The sequence below is a fragment of the Carassius carassius genome, chromosome 41 (genome assembly GCF_963082965.1).
Source record: "Carassius carassius chromosome 41, fCarCar2.1, whole genome shotgun sequence".
NCBI lineage: Eukaryota > Metazoa > Chordata > Actinopteri > Cypriniformes > Cyprinidae > Carassius > Carassius carassius.
In genome coordinates, this window is record NC_081795.1 from 21531483 (window position 1) to 21548250 (window position 16768).

Sequence of the window (16768 nt, forward strand, 5' to 3'; positions counted from 1 at the left end):
GTTAGGAGTTCAATGCTCAATATTGTCAGTTTACAGGTTTCTGAGACCAGTTATGCTGAAATAGTGCTTCTGTTCAAATGAAGTGAAATCTAGCTCAAATCTGCTCAAAAGCTTGTCTCTCTATGAGAGAAAGCTGCTTCATTCAATATTCAGTGCAAATCTTGCCAAACTGAAAGATGCTTATGCCTTATGAAATACAATGTTTTTGCAAAGCTGTAAGACAGTTTTTAATGTGTTAGAAGTTATATGCACAAAACATTATGTTAGGAGTTCAATGCTCAATATTGTCAGTTTACAGGTTTCTGACACCAGTAATGTTGAAATAGTGCTTCCGTTCAAATGAAGTGAAATCTAGCCCAAATCTGCTCAAAAGCTTGTCTCTCTGTGAGATAGAGCTGCTTCATTCAATGTTCAGTGCAAATCTTGCCAAACTGAAAGATGCTTATGTCTTCTGAAATAAAATGATTTCTGCAATGCAGTGAGACAGTTTTTAATGTGTTAGAAGTTATATGCTCAAAAACATATGTTAGGATTTCAATGCTCAAGATTGTCAGTTTACAAGTTTCGGAGACCAGTAATGTTAAAATAGTGTTTCTGTTGAAATGAAGTGAAATCTAGCCCAAATCTGCTCAAAAGCTTGTCTCTCTATGAGAGAAAGCTGTTTCATTCAATATTCAGTTCAAATCTTGCCAAACTGAAAGAAGCTTATTCCTTATGAAATACAATGTTTTTGCAAAGCTGTAAGACAGTTTTTAATGTGTTAGAAGTTATATGCACAAAACATTATGTTAGGAGTTCAATGCTCAATATTGTCAGTTTACAGGTTTTTGAGACCAGTAATGTTGAAATAGTGCTTCTGTTCAAATGAAGTGAAATCTAGCCCAAATCTGCTCAAAAGCTTGTCTCTCTGTGAGATAGAGCTGCTTCATTCAATGTTCAGTGCAAATCTTGCCAAACTGAAAGATGCGTATATCTTATGAAATAAAATGATTTCTGGAATGCAGTGAGACAGTTTTTAATGTGTTAGAAGTTTTATGCACAAAAACTTATGTTAGGACTTCAATACTCAAGATTGTCAGTTTACAAGTTTCTGAGACCAGTTATGCTGAAATAGTGCTTCTGTTCAAATGAAGTGAAATCTAGCTCAAATCTGCTCAAAAGCTTGTTTCTCTGTGAGATAGAGCTGCTTCATTCAATGTTCAGTGCAAATCTTGCCAAACTAAAGGATGCTTATGTCTTCTGAAATAAAATGATTTCTGCAATGCGTTGAGACAGTTTTTAATGTGTTAGAAGTTTTATGCACAAAAACTTATGTTAGGACTTCAATACTCAAGATTGTCCGTTTACAAGTTTCTGAGACCAGTAATGTTAAAATAGTGTTTCTGTTGAAATGAAGTGAAATCTAGCCCAAATCTGCTCAAAAGCTTGTCTCTCTATGAGAGAAAGCTGTTTCATTCAATATTCAGTTCAAATCTTGCCAAACTGAAAGAAGCTTATTCCTTATGAAATACAATGTTTTTGCAAAGCTGTAAGACAGTTCTTAATGTGTTAGAAGTTATATGCACAAAACATTATGTTAGGAGTTCAATGCTCAATATTGTCAGTTTACAGGTTTCTGAGACCAGTAATGTTGAAATAGTGCTTCTGTTCAAATGAAGTGAAATCTTGCCCAAATCTGCTCAAAAGCTTGTCTCTCTGTGAGATAGAGCTGCTTCATTCAATGTTCAGTGCAAATCTTGCCAAACTGAAAGATGCGTATATCTTATGAAATAAAATGATTTCTGCAATGCAGTGAGACAGTTTTTAATGTGTTAGAAGTTATATGCACAAAAACATATGTTAGGACTTCAATGCTCAAGATGGTCAGTTTACAGGTTTCTGAGACCAGTAATGTTAAAATAGTGTTTCTGTTGAAATGAAGTGAAATCTAGCCCAAATCTGCTCAAAAGCTTGTCTCTCTATGAGAGAAAGCTGCTTCATTCAATATTCAGTGCAAATCTTGCCAAACTGAAAGATGCTTATGCCTTATGAAATACAATGTTTTTGAAATGCTGTAAGACAGTTTTTAATGTGTTAGAAGTTATATGCTCAAAACCTTATGTTAGGACTTCAATGCTCAATATTGTCAGTTTACAGGTTTCTGAGACCAGTAATGTTGAAATAGTGCTTCCGTTCAAATGAAGTGAAATCTAGCCCAAATCTGCTCAAAAGCTTGTCTCTCTGTGAGATAGAGCTGCTTCATTCAATGTTCAGTGCAAATCTTGCCAAACTGAAAGATGCTTATGTCTTCTGAAATAAAATGATTTCTGCAATGCGTTGAGACAGTTTTTAATGTGTTAGAAGTTTTATGCACAAAAACTTATGTTAGGACTTCAATACTCAAGATTGCCAGTTTACAAGTTTCTGAGACCAGTTATGCTGAAATAGTGCTTCTGTTCAAATGAAGTGAAATCTAGCTCAAATCTGCTCAAAAGCTTGTCTCTCTATGAGAGAAAGCTGCTTCATTCAATATTCAGTGCAAATCTTGCCAAACTGAAAGAAGCTTATTCCTTATGAAATACAATGTTTTTGCAAAGCTGTAAGACAGTTTTAATGTGTTAGAAGTTATATGCACAAAACATTATGTTAGGAGTTCAATGCTCAATATTGTCAGTTTACAGGTTTCTGAGACCAGTAATGTTGAAATAGTGCTTCTGTTCAAATGAAGTGAAATCTAGCCCAAATCTGCTCAAAAGCTTGTCTCTCTGTGAGATAGAGCTGCTTCATTCAATGTTCAGTGCAAATCTTGCCAAACTGAAAGATGCGTATATCTTATGAAATAAAATGATTTCTGCAATGCAGTGAGACAGTTTTTAATGTGTTAGAAGTTATATGCACAAAAACATATGTTAGGACTTCAATACTCAAGATTGTCAGTTTACAAGTTTCTGAGACCAGTTATGCTGAAATAGTGCTTCTGTTCAAATGAAGTGAAATCTAGCTCAAATCTGCTCAAAAGCTTGTCTCTCTATGAGAGAAAGCTGCTTCATTCAATATTCAGTGCAAATCTTGCCAAACTGAAAGATGCTTATGCCTTATGAAATACAATGTTTTTGCAATGCTGTAAGACAGTTTTTAATGTGTTAGAAGTTATATGCACAAAACATTATGTTAGGAGTTCAATGCTCAATATTGTCAGTTTACAGGTTTCTGAGACCAGTAATGTTGAAATAGTGCTTCCGTTCAAATGAAGTGAAATCTAGCCCAAATCTGCTCAAAAGCTTGTCTCTCTGTGAGATAGAGCTGCTTCATTCAATGTTCAGTGCAAATCTTGCCAAACTGAAAGATGCTTATGTCTTATGAAATAAAATGATTTCTGCAATGCAGTGAGACAGTTTTTAATGTGTTAGAAGTTATATGCTCAAAAACATATGTTAGGATTTCAATGCTCAAGATTGTCAGTTTACAAGTTTCTGAGACCAGTAATGTTAAAATAGTGTTTCTGTTGAAATGAAGTGAAATCTAGCCCAAATCTGCTCAAAAGCTTGTCTCTCTATGAGAGAAAGCTGTTTCATTCAATATTCAGTTCAAATCTTGCCAAACTGAAAGAAGCTTATTCCTTATGAAATACAATGTTTTTGCAAAGCTGTAAGACGGTTTTTAATGTGTTAGAAGTTATATGCACAAAACATTATGTTAGGAGTTCAATGCTCAATATTGTCACTTTACAGGTTTCTGAGACCAGTAATGTTGAAATAGTGCTTCCATTCAAATGAAGTGAAATCTAGCCCAAATCTGCTCAAAAGCTTGTCTCTCTGTGAGATAGAGCTGCTTCATTCAATGTTCAGTGCAAATCTTGCCAAACTGAAAGATGCTGAGGTCTTCTGAAATAAAATGATTTCTGCAATGCGTTGAGACAGTTTTTAATGTGTTAGAAGTTTTATGCACAAAAACTTATGTTAGGACTTCAATACTCAAGATTGTCAGTTTACAAGTTTCTGAGACCAGTTATGCTGAAATAGTGCTTCTGTTCAAATGAAGTGAAATCTAGCTCAAATCTGCTCAAAAGCTTGTCTCTCTATGAGAGAAAGCTGCTTCATTCAATATTCAGTGCAAATCTTGCCAAACTAAAAGACGCTTATGCCTTATGAAATACAATGTTTTTGCAATGCTGTAAGACAGTTTTTAATGTGTTAGAAGTTATATGCACAAAACATTATGTTAGGAGTTCAATGCTCAATATTGTCAGTTTACAGGTTTCTGAGACCAGTAATGTTGAAATAGTGCTTCCGTTCAAATGAAGTGAAATCTAGCCCAAATCTGCTCAAAAGCTTGTCTCTCTGTGAGATAGAGCTGCTTCATTCAATGTTCAGTGCAAATCTTGCCAAACTGAAAGATGCTTATGTCTTCTGAAATAAAATGATTTCTGCAATGCGTTGAGACAGTTTTTAATGTGTTAGAAGTTTTATGCACAAAAACTTATGTTAGGACTTCAATACTCAAGATTGCCAGTTTACAAGTTTCTGAGACCAGTTATGCTGAAATAGTGCTTCTGTTCAAATGAAGTGAAATCTAGCTCAAATCTGCTCAAAAGCTTGTCTCTCTATGAGAGAAAGCTGCTTCATTCAATATTCAGTGCAAATCTTGCCAAACTGAAAGAAGCTTATTCCTTATGAAATACAATGTTTTTGCAAAGCTGTAAGACAGTTTTAATGTGTTAGAAGTTATATGCACAAAACATTATGTTAGGAGTTCAATGCTCAATATTGTCAGTTTACAGGTTTCTGAGACCAGTAATGTTGAAATAGTGCTTCTGTTCAAATGAAGTGAAATCTAGCCCAAATCTGCTCAAAAGCTTGTCTCTCTGTGAGATAGAGCTGCTTCATTCAATGTTCAGTGCAAATCTTGCCAAACTGAAAGATGCGTATATCTTATGAAATAAAATGATTTCTGCAATGCAGTGAGACAGTTTTTAATGTGTTAGAAGTTATATGCACAAAAACATATGTTAGGACTTCAATGCTCAAGATGGTCAGTTTACAGGTTTCTGAGACCAGTAATGTTGAAATAGTGCTTCCATTCAAATGAAGTGAAATCTAGCCCAAATCTGCTCAAAAGCTTGTCTCTCTATGAGAGAAAGCTGTTTCATTCAATATTCAGTTCAAATCTTGCCAAACTGAAAGAAGCTTATTCCTTATGAAATACAATGTTTTTGCAAAGCTGTAAGACGGTTTTTAATGTGTTAGAAGTTATATGCACAAAACATTATGTTAGGAGTTCAATGCTCAATATTGTCACTTTACAGGTTTCTGAGACCAGTAATGTTGAAATAGTGCTTCCATTCAAATGAAGTGAAATCTAGCCCAAATCTGCTCAAAAGCTTGTCTCTCTGTGAGATAGAGCTGCTTCATTCAATGTTCAGTGCAAATCTTGCCAAACTGAAAGATGCTGAGGTCTTCTGAAATAAAATGATTTCTGCAATGCGTTGAGACAGTTTTTAATGTGTTAGAAGTTTTATGCACAAAAACTTATGTTAGGACTTCAATACTCAAGATTGTCAGTTTACAAGTTTCTGAGACCAGTTATGCTGAAATAGTGCTTCTGTTCAAATGAAGTGAAATCTAGCTCAAATCTGCTCAAAAGCTTGTCTCTCTATGAGAGAAAGCTGCTTCATTCAATATTCAGTGCAAATCTTGCCAAACTGAAAGATGCTTATGCCTTATGAAATACAATGTTTTTGCAATGCTGTAAGACAGTTTTTAATGTGTTAGAAGTTATATGCACAAAACATTATGTTAGGAGTTCAATGCTCAATATTGTCAGTTTACAGGTTTCTGAGACCAGTAATGTTGAAATAGTGCTTCCGTTCAAATGAAGTGAAATCTAGCCCAAATCTGCTCAAAAGCTTGTCTCTCTGTGAGATAGAGCTGCTTCATTCAATGTTCAGTGCAAATCTTGCCAAACTGAAAGATGCTTATGTCTTATGAAATAAAATGATTTCTGCAATGCAGTGAGACAGTTTTTAATGTGTTAGAAGTTATATGCTCAAAAACATATGTTAGGATTTCAATGCTCAAGATTGTCAGTTTACAAGTTTCTGAGACCAGTAATGTTAAAATAGTGTTTCTGTTGAAATGAAGTGAAATCTAGCCCAAATCTGCTCAAAAGCTTGTCTCTCTATGAGAGAAAGCTGTTTCATTCAATATTCAGTTCAAATCTTGCCAAACTGAAAGAAGCTTATTCCTTATGAAATACAATGTTTTTGCAAAGCTGTAAGACGGTTTTTAATGTGTTAGAAGTTATATGCACAAAACATTATGTTAGGAGTTCAATGCTCAATATTGTCAGTTTACAGGTTTCTGAGACCAGTAATGTTGAAATAGTGCTTCTGTTCAAATGAAGTGAAATCTAGCCCAAATCTGCTCAAAAGCTTGTCTCTCTGTGAGATAGAGCTGCTTCATTCAATGTTCAGTGCAAATCTTGCCAAACTGAAAGATGCGTATATCTTATGAAATAAAATGATTTCTGGAATGCAGTGAGACAGTTTTTAATGTGTTAGAAGTTATATGCAAAAAAACATATGTTAGGACTTCAATGCTCAAGATGGTCAGTTTACAGGTTTCTGAGACCAGTAATGTTAAAATAGTGTTTCTGTTCAAATGAAGTGAAATCTAGCCCAAATCTGCTCAAAAGCTTGTCTCTCTGTGAGATAGAGCTGCTTCATTCAATGTTCAGTGCAAATCTTGCCAAACTGAAGGATGCTTATGTCTTCTGAAACAAAATGATTTCTGCAATGCGTTGAGACAGTTTTTAATGTGTTAGAAGTTTTATGCACAAAAACTTATGTTAGGACTTCAATACTCAAGATTGTCAGTTTACAAGTTTCTGAGACCAGTAATGTTAAAATAGTGTTTCTGTTGAAATGAAGTGAAATCTAGCCCAAATCTGCTCAAAAGCTTGTCTCTCTATGAGAGAAAGCTGTTTCATTCAATATTCAGTTCAAATCTTGCCAAACTGAAAGAAGCTTATTCCTTATGAAATACAATGTTTTTGCAAAGCTGTAAGACGGTTTTTAATGTGTTAGAAGTTATATGCACAAAACATTATGTTAGGAGTTCAATGCTCAATATTGTCAGTTTACAGGTTTCTGAGACCAGTAATGTTGAAATAGTGCTTCTGTTCAAATGAAGTGAAATCTAGCCCAAATCTGCTCAAAAGCTTGTCTCTCTGTGAGATAGAGCTGCTTCATTCAATGTTCAGTGCAAATCTTGCCAAACTGAAAGATGCGTATATCTTATGAAATAAAATGATTTCTGGAATGCAGTGAGACAGTTTTTAATGTGTTAGAAGTTATATGCAAAAAAACACATGTTAGGACTTCAATGCTCAAGATGGTCAGTTTACAGGTTTCTGAGACCAGTAATGTTAAAATAGTGTTTCTGTTCAAATGAAGTGAAATCTAGCCCAAATCTGCTCAAAAACTTGTCTCTCTGTGAGATAGAGCTGCTTCATTCAATGTTCAGTGCAAATCTTGCCAAACTGAAGGATGCTTATGTCTTCTGAAACAAAATGATTTCTGCAATGCGTTGAGACAGTTTTTAATGTGTTAGAAGTTTTATGCACAAAAACTTATGTTAGGACTTCAATACTCAAGATTGTCAGTTTACAAGTTTCTGAGACCAGTTATGCTGAAATAGTGCTTCTGTTCAAATGAAGTGAAATCTAGCTCAAATCTGCTCAAAAGCTTGTCTCTCTATGAGAGAAAGCTGCTCCATTCAATATTTAGTGCAAATCTTGCCAAACTGAAAGATGCTTATGCCTTATGAAATACAATGTTTTTGCAAAGCTGTAAGACAGTTTTTAATGTGTTAGAAGTTATATGCAAAAAACATTATGTTAGGAGTTCAATGCTCAATATTGTCAGTTTACAGGTTTCTGAGACCAGTAATGTTGAAATAGTGCTTCTGTTCAAATGAAGTGAAATCTAGCCCAGATCTGCTCAAAAGCTTGTCTCTCTGTGAGATAGAGCTGCTTCATTCAATGTTCAGTGCAAATCTTGCCAAACTGAAAGATGCTTATGTCTTCTGAAATAAAATGATTTCTGCAATGCAGTGAGACAGTTTTTAATGTGTTAGAAGTTATATGCTCAAAAACTTATGTTAGGATTTCAATGCTCAAGATTGTCAGTTTACAAGTTTCTGAGACCAGTAATGTTAAAATAGTGTTTCTGTTGAAATGAAGTGAAATCTAGCCCAAATCTGCTCAAAAGCTTGTCTCTCTATGAGAGAAAGCTGTTTCATTCAATATTCAGTTCAAATCTTGCCAAACTGAAAGAAGCTTATTCCTTATGAAATACAATGTTTTTGCAAAGCTGTAAGACAGTTTTTAATGTGTTAGAAGTTATATGCACAAAACATTATGTTAGGAGTTCAATGCTCAATATTGTCAGTTTACAGGTTTTTGAGACCAGTAATGTTGAAATAGTGCTTCTGTTCAAATGAAGTGAAATCTAGCCCAAATCTGCTCAAAAGCTTGTCTCTCTGTGAGATAGAGCTGCTTCATTCAATGTTCAGTGCAAATCTTGCCAAACTGAAAGATGCGTATATCTTATGAAATAAAATGATTTCTGGAATGCAGTGAGACAGTTTTTAATGTGTTAGAAGTTATATGCAAAAAAACATATGTTAGGACTTCAATGCTCAAGATGGTCAGTTTACAGGTTTCTGAGACCAGTAATGTCAAAATAGTGTTTCTGTTCAAATGAAGTGAAATCTAGCCCAAATCTGCTCAAAAGCTTGTCTCTCTGTGAGATAGAGCTGCTTCATTCAATGTTCAGTGCAAATCTTGCCAAACTGAAGGATGCTTATGTCTTCTGAAATAAAATGATTTCTGCAATGCGTTGAGACAGTTTTTAATGTGTTAGAAGTTTTATGCACAAAAACTTATGTTAGGACTTCAATACTCAAGATTGTCAGTTTACAAGTTTCTGAGACCAGTTATGCTGAAATAGTGCTTCTGTTCAAATGAAGTGAAATCTAGCTCAAATCTGCTCAAAAGCTTGTCTCTCTATGAGAGAAAGCTGCTTCATTCAATATTCAGTGCAAATCTTGCCAAACTGAAAGATGCTTATGCCTTATGAAATACAATGTTTTTGCAATGCTGTAAGACAGTTTTTAATGTGTTAGAAGTTATATGCACAAAACATTATGTTAGGAGTTCAATGCTCAATATTGTCAGTTTACAGGTTTCTGAGACCAGTTATGCTGAAATAGTGCTTCTGTTCAAATGAAGTGAAATCTAGCTCAAATCTGCTCAAAAGCTTGTCTCTCTATGAGAGAAAGCTGCTTCATTCAATATTCAGTGCAAATCTTGCCAAACTGAAAGATGCTTATGCCTTATGAAATACGTTTTTGCAAAGCTGTAAGACAGTTTTTAATGTGTTAGAAGTTATATGCACAAAACATTATGTTAGGAGTTCAATGCTCAATATTGTCAGTTTACAGGTTTCTGAGACCAGTAATGTTGAAATAGTGCTTCCGTTCAAATGAAGTGAAATCTAGCCCAAATCTGCTCAAAAGCTTGTCTCTCTGTGAGATAGAGCTGCTTCATTCAATGTTCAGTGCAAATCTTGCCAAACTGAAAGATGCTTATGTCTTCTGAAATAAAATGATTTCTGCAATGCAGTGAGACAGTTTTTAATGTGTTAGAAGTTATATGCTCAAAAACATATGTTAGGATTTCAATGCTCAAGATTGTCAGTTTACAAGTTTCGGAGACCAGTAATGTTAAAATAGTGTTTCTGTTGAAATGAAGTGAAATCTAGCCCAAATCTGCTCAAAAGCTTGTCTCTCTATGAGAGAAAGCTGTTTCATTCAATATTCAGTTCAAATCTTGCCAAACTGAAAGAAGCTTATTCCTTATGAAATACAATGTTTTTGCAAAGCTGTAAGACAGTTTTTAATGTGTTAGAAGTTATATGCACAAAACATTATGTTAGGAGTTCAATGCTCAATATTGTCAGTTTACAGGTTTTTGAGACCAGTAATGTTGAAATAGTGCTTCTGTTCAAATGAAGTGAAATCTAGCCCAAATCTGCTCAAAAGCTTGTCTCTCTGTGAGATAGAGCTGCTTCATTCAATGTTCAGTGCAAATCTTGCCAAACTGAAAGATGCGTATATCTTATGAAATAAAATGATTTCTGGAATGCAGTGAGACAGTTTTTAATGTGTTAGAAGTTATATGCAAAAAAACATATGTTAGGACTTCAATGCTCAAGATGGTCAGTTTACAGGTTTCTGAGACCAGTAATGTTAAAATAGTGTTTCTGTTCAAATGAAGGGAAATCTAGACCAAATCTGCTCAAAAGCTTGTTTCTCTGTGAGATAGAGCTGCTTCATTCAATGTTCAGTGCAAATCTTGCCAAACTAAAGGATGCTTATGTCTTCTGAAATAAAATGATTTCTGCAATGCGTTGAGACAGTTTTTAATGTGTTAGAAGTTTTATGCACAAAAACTTATGTTAGGACTTCAATACTCAAGATTGTCAGTTTACAAGTTTCTGAGACCAGTAATGTTAAAATAGTGTTTCTGTTGAAATGAAGTGAAATCTAGCCCAAATCTGCTCAAAAGCTTGTCTCTCTATGAGAGAAAGCTGTTTCATTCAATATTCAGTTCAAATCTTGCCAAACTGAAAGAAGCTTATTCCTTATGAAATACAATGTTTTTGCAAAGCTGTAAGACAGTTTTTAATGTGTTAGAAGTTATATGCACAAAACATTATGTTAGGAGTTCAATGCTCAATATTGTCAGTTTACAGGTTTCTGAGACCAGTAATGTTGAAATAGTGCTTCTGTTCAAATGAAGTGAAATCTTGCCCAAATCTGCTCAAAAGCTTGTCTCTCTGTGAGATAGAGCTGCTTCATTCAATGTTCAGTGCAAATCTTGCCAAACTGAAAGATGCGTATATCTTATGAAATAAAATGATTTCTGCAATGCAGTGAGACAGTTTTTAATGTGTTAGAAGTTATATGCACAAAAACATATGTTAGGACTTCAATGCTAAAGATGGTCAGTTTACAGGTTTCTGAGACCAGTAATGTTAAAATAGTGTTTCTGTTCAAATGAAGTGAAATCTAGCCCAAATCTGCTCAGAAGCTTGTCTCTCTATGAGAGAAAGCTGCTTCATTCAATATTCAGTGCAAATCTAGCCAAACTGAAAGATGCTTATGCCTTATGAAATACAATGTTTTTGCAATGCTGTAAGACAGTTTTTAATGTGTTAGAAGTTATATGCACAAAAACTTATGTTAGGATTTCAATGCTCAAGATTGTCAGTTTACAGGTTTCTGAGACCAGTAATGTTGAAATAGTGCTTCCATTCAAATGAAGTGAAATCTAGCCCAAATCTGCTCAAAAGCTTGTCTCTCTGTGAGATAGAGCTGCTTCATTCAATGTTCAGTGCAAATCTTGCCAAACTGAAAGATGCTGATGTCTTCTGAAATAAAATGATTTCTGCAATGCGTTGAGACAGTTTTTAATGTGTTAGAAGTTATATGCACAAAAACTTATGTTAGGACTTCAATACTCAAGATTGTCAGTTTACAAGTTTCTGAAACCAGTTATGTTGAAATAGTGCTTCTTTTCAAATGAAGTGAAATCTAGCCCAAATCTGCTCAAAAGCTTGTCTCTCTATGAGAGAAAGCTGCTTCATTCAATATTCAGTGCAAATCTTGCCAAACTGAAAGATGCTTATTCCTTATGAAATACAATGTTTTTATAGAGCTGTAAGACAGTTTTTAATGTGTTAGAAGTTATATGCACAAAACATTATGTTAGGAGTTCAATGCTCAATATTGTCAGTTTACAGGTTTCTGAGACCAGTAATGTTGAAATAGTGCTTCTGTTCAAATGAAGTGAAATCTAGCCCAAATCTGCTCAAAAGCTTGTCTCTCTGTGAGATAGAGCTGCTTCATTCAATGTTCAGTGCAAATTTTGCCAAACTGAAAGATGCTTATGTCTTATGAAATAAAATGATTTCTGCAATGCAGTGAGACAGTTTTTAATGTGTTAGAAGTTATATGCTCAAAAACATATGTTAGGATTTCAATGCTCAAGATTGTCAGTTTACAAGTTTCTGAGACCAGTAATGTTAAAATAGTGTTTCTGTTGAAATGAAGTGAAATCTAGCCCAAATCTGCTCAGAAGCTTGTCTCTCTGTGAGAGAAAGCTGCTTCATTCAATATTCAGTGCAAATCTAGCCAAACTGAAAGATGCTTATGCCTTATGAAATACAATGTTTTTGCAATGCTGTAAGACAGTTTTTAATGTGTTAGAAGTTATATGCACAAAAACTTATGTTAGGATTTCAATGCTCAAGATTGTCAGTTTACAGGTTTCTGAGACCAGTAATGTTGAAATAGTGCTTCCATTCAAATGAAGTGAAATCTAGCCCAAATCTGCTCAAAAGCTTGTCTCTCTGTGAGATAGAGCTGCTTCATTCAATGTTCAGTGCAAATCTTGCCAAACTGAAAGATGCTGATGTCTTCTGAAATAAAATGATTTCTGCAATGCAGTGAGACAGTTTTTAATGTGTTCGAAGTTATATGCTCAAAAACATATGTTAGGATTTCAATGCTCAAGATTGTCAGTTTACAAGTTTCTGAGACCAGTAATGTTAAAATAGTGTTTCTGTTGAAATGAAGTGAAATCTAGCCCAAATCTGCTCAAAAGCTTGTCTCTCTATGAGAGAAAGCTGCTTCATTCAATATTCAGTGCAAATCTTGCCAAACTGAAAGATGCTTATGCCTTATGAAATACAATGTTTTTGCAATGCTGTAAGACAGTTTTTAATGTGTTAGAAGTTATATGCACAAAACCTTATGTTAGGACTTCAATGCTCAATATTGTCAGTTTACAGGTTTCTGAGACCAGTAATGTTGAAATAGTGCTTCCGTTCAAATGAAGTGAAATCTAGCCCAAATCTGCTCAAAAGCTTGTCTCTCTGCTAGATAGAACTGCTTCATTCAATGTTCAGTGCAAATCTTGCAAAACTGAAAGATGCTTATGCCTTATGCAATATAATGTTTTTGCAATGCTGTAAGACAGTTTTTAATGTGTTAGAAGTTATATGCACAAAAACTTATGTTAGGACTTCAATGCTCAAGATTGTCAGTTTACAGGTTTCTGAGACCAGTAATGTTGAAATAGTGCTTCCGTTCAAATGAAGTGAAATCTAGCCCAAATCTGCTCAAAAGCTTGTCTCTCTATGAGAGAAAGCTGTTTCATTCAATATTCAGTTCAAATCTTGCCAAACTGAAAGAAGCTTATTCCTTATGAAATACAATGTTTTTGCAAAGCTGTAAGACAATTTTTAATGTGTTAGAAGTTATATGCACAAAACCTTATGTTAGGACTTCAATGCTCAATATTGTCAGTTTACAGGTTTCTGAGACCAGTAATGTTGAAATAGTGCTTCTGTTCAAATGAAGTGAAATCTAGCCCAAATCTGCTCAAAAGCTTGTCTCTCTGTGAGATAGAGCTGCTTCATTCAATGTTCAGTGCAAATCTTGCCAAACTGAAAGATGCTTATGTCTTCTGAAATAAAATGATTTCTGCAATGCGTTGAGACAGTTTTTAATGTGTTAGAAGTTTTATGCACAAAAACTTATGTTAGGACTTCAATACTCAAGATTGTCAGTTTACAAGTTTCTGAGACCAGTAATGTTGAAATAGTGCTTCCGTTCAAATGAAGTGAAATCTAGCCCAAATCTGCTCAAAAGCTTGTCTCTCTATGAGAGAAAGCTGCTTCATTCAATGTTCAGTGCAAATCTTGCCAAACTGAAAGATGCTTATGTCTTCTGAAATAAAATGATTTCTGCAATGCGTTGAGACAGTTTTTAATGTGTTAGAAGTTTTATGCACAAAAACTTATGTTAGGACTTCAATACTCAAGATTGTCAGTTTACAAGTTTCTGAGACCAGTAATGTTGAAATAGTGCTTCCGTTCAAATGAAGTGAAATCTAGCCCAAATCTGCTCAAAAGCTTGTCTCTCTATGAGAGAAAGCTGTTTCATTCAATATTCAGTTCAAATCTTGCCAAACTGAAAGAAGCTTATTCCTTATGAAATACAATGTTTTTGCAAAGCTGTAAGACAGTTTTTAATGTGTTAGAAGTTATATGCACAAAACATTATGTTAGGAGTTCAATGCTCAATATTGTCAGTTTACAGGTTTCTGAGACCAGTAATGTTGAAATAGTGCTTCCGTTCAAATGAAGTGAAATCTAGCCCAAATCTGCTCAAAAGCTTGTCTCTCTGTGAGATAGAGCTGCTTCATTCAATGTTCAGTGCAAATCTTGCCAAACTGAAAGATGCTTATGTCTTATGAAATAAAATGATTTCTGCAATGCAGTGAGACAGTTTTTAATGTGTTAGAAGTTATATGCTCAAAAACATATGTTAGGATTTCAATGCTCAAGATTGTCAGTTTACAAGTTTCTGAGACCAGTAATGTTAAAATAGTGTTTCTGTTGAAATGAAGTGAAATCTAGCCCAAATCTGCTCAAAAGCTTGTCTCTCTATGAGAGAAAGCTGTTTCATTCAATATTCAGTTCAAATCTTGCCAAACTGAAAGAAGCTTATTCCTTATGAAATACAATGTTTTTGCAAAGCTGTAAGACAGTTTTTAATGTGTTAGAAGTTATATGCACAAAACATTATGTTAGGAGTTCAATGCTCAATATTGTCAGTTTACAGGTTTTTGAGACCAGTAATGTTGAAATAGTGCTTCTGTTCAAATGAAGTGAAATCTAGCCCAAATCTGCTCAAAAGCTTGTCTCTCTGTGAGATAGAGCTGCTTCATTCAATGTTCAGTGCAAATCTTGCCAAACTGAAAGATGCGTATATCTTATGAAATAAAATGATTTCTGGAATGCAGTGAGACAGTTTTTAATGTGTTAGAAGTTATATGCAAAAAAACATATGTTAGGACTTCAATGCTCAAGATGGTCAGTTTACAGGTTTCTGAGACCAGTAATGTCAAAATAGTGTTTCTGTTCAAATGAAGTGAAATCTAGCCCAAATCTGCTCAAAAGCTTGTCTCTCTGTGAGATAGAGCTGCTTCATTCAATGTTCAGTGCAAATCTTGCCAAACTGAAGGATGCTTATGTCTTCTGAAATAAAATGATTTCTGCAATGCGTTGAGACAGTTTTTAATGTGTTAGAAGTTTTATGCACAAAAACTTATGTTAGGACTTCAATACTCAAGATTGTCAGTTTACAAGTTTCTGAGACCAGTTATGCTGAAATAGTGCTTCTGTTCAAATGAAGTGAAATCTAGCTCAAATCTGCTCAAAAGCTTGTCTCTCTATGAGAGAAAGCTGCTTCATTCAATATTCAGTGCAAATCTTGCCAAACTGAAAGATGCTTATGCCTTATGAAATACAATGTTTTTGCAATGCTGTAAGACAGTTTTTAATGTGTTAGAAGTTATATGCACAAAACATTATGTTAGGAGTTCAATGCTCAATATTGTCAGTTTACAGGTTTCTGAGACCAGTTATGCTGAAATAGTGCTTCTGTTCAAATGAAGTGAAATCTAGCTCAAATCTGCTCAAAAGCTTGTCTCTCTATGAGAGAAAGCTGCTTCATTCAATATTCAGTGCAAATCTTGCCAAACTGAAAGATGCTTATGCCTTATGAAATACGTTTTTGCAAAGCTGTAAGACAGTTTTTAATGTGTTAGAAGTTATATGCACAAAACATTATGTTAGGAGTTCAATGCTCAATATTGTCAGTTTACAGGTTTTTGAGACCAGTAATGTTGAAATAGTGCTTCTGTTCAAATGAAGTGAAATCTAGCCCAAATCTGCTCAAAAGCTTGTCTCTCTGTGAGATAGAGCTGCTTCATTCAATGTTCAGTGCAAATCTTGCCAAACTGAAAGATGCGTATATCTTATGAAATAAAATGATTTCTGGAATGCAGTGAGACAGTTTTTAATGTGTTAGAAGTTATATGCAAAAAAACATATGTTAGGACTTCAATGCTCAAGATGGTCAGTTTACAGGTTTCTGAGACCAGTAATGTTAAAATAGTGTTTCTGTTCAAATGAAGGGAAATCTAGACCAAATCTGCTCAAAAGCTTGTTTCTCTGTGAGATAGAGCTGCTTCATTCAATGTTCAGTGCAAATCTTGCCAAACTAAAGGATGCTTATGTCTTCTGAAATAAAATGATTTCTGCAATGCGTTGAGACAGTTTTTAATGTGTTAGAAGTTTTATGCACAAAAACTTATGTTAGGACTTCAATACTCAAGATTGTCAGTTTACAAGTTTCTGAGACCAGTAATGTTAAAATAGTGTTTCTGTTGAAATGAAGTGAAATCTAGCCCAAATCTGCTCAAAAGCTTGTCTCTCTATGAGAGAAAGCTGTTTCATTCAATATTCAGTTCAAATCTTGCCAAACTGAAAGAAGCTTATTCCTTATGAAATACAATGTTTTTGCAAAGCTGTAAGACAGTTTTTAATGTGTTAGAAGTTATATGCACAAAACATTATGTTAGGAGTTCAATGCTCAATATTGTCAGTTTACAGGTTTCTGAGACCAGTAATGTTGAAATAGTGCTTCTGTTCAAATGAAGTGAAATCTTGCCCAAATCTGCTCAAAAGCTTGTCTCTCTGTGAGATAGAGCTGCTTCATTCAATGTTCAGTGCAAATCTTGCCAAACTGAAAGATGCGTATATCTTATGAAATAAAATGATTTCTGCAATGCAGTGAGACAGTTTTTAATGTGT